The sequence below is a fragment of the Artemia sp. Qi Xiang Cuo genome, chromosome 1, assembly GCF_049724085.1.
Source record: "Artemia sp. Qi Xiang Cuo chromosome 1, ASM4972408v1, whole genome shotgun sequence".
NCBI classification, from domain to species: Eukaryota; Metazoa; Arthropoda; class Branchiopoda; order Anostraca; family Artemiidae; genus Artemia; species Artemia sp. Qi Xiang Cuo.
Window position 1 is genome coordinate 81,377,198 of NC_142794.1, and position 746 is coordinate 81,377,943.

Below are 746 nucleotides of genomic sequence, written 5' to 3' on the forward strand. Positions count from 1 at the left end.
GCTTATATCATGACAATAAACTGAGAAGAGAAGTGGGCTTAGAACAGCCCCTTGAGGGAGTCCAATGTCAAAGGCTTTCCTCTTAAACTCTGAGAAGGAGCTCCCCAAGGAGGCCTGAACCTCCCTACCCATCAAGAATTGGTGGATCCAATTTACCAGTGGGTCTGGTAAACCCATTACAGATAGATTTCTGATTAGTTGCCTCACATCTACTCTATCAAATGCTGATTCCACGTTTAAAAATATCACATGTACTGCTTTTCCTTTTTTGAAGCTTTGTTTGATCAGATGCTCACAATTCACAGAATTGTGAATTCACAATTCACAACAGAATTCACAATTTCTATAATCTCAATATACCACTACTTTTTCTTTAAACATGTTTTTTGACACACGTGCTAAATACTATTTATAAGACATCATATTTGGCCGCATTTTACAGCTGCAATTTCGAAAGAATTCATCATTTAATTAAAAACGTGGCGATATTTGGAAACTTTTTCACTTTTAAGGATTGTTAGAGGAAAGACTTGATGATAAAGGTTCTCCCCTTTGATAATATAAGAACTAGGATCATTATACATATTTTAAAGTAAGAATTGTTTTCTTAACATGTCTCCTTATGAGGTGTCCCAAGGCTAAACAAATACCCAATATTGAAGAATTCCAAATTTGAGCTTGGAGTTAAGAAAGAAAGAAGGAACATGCTTTTATATCTACAAAGTGAAGATGAGGCTGAAAAGATT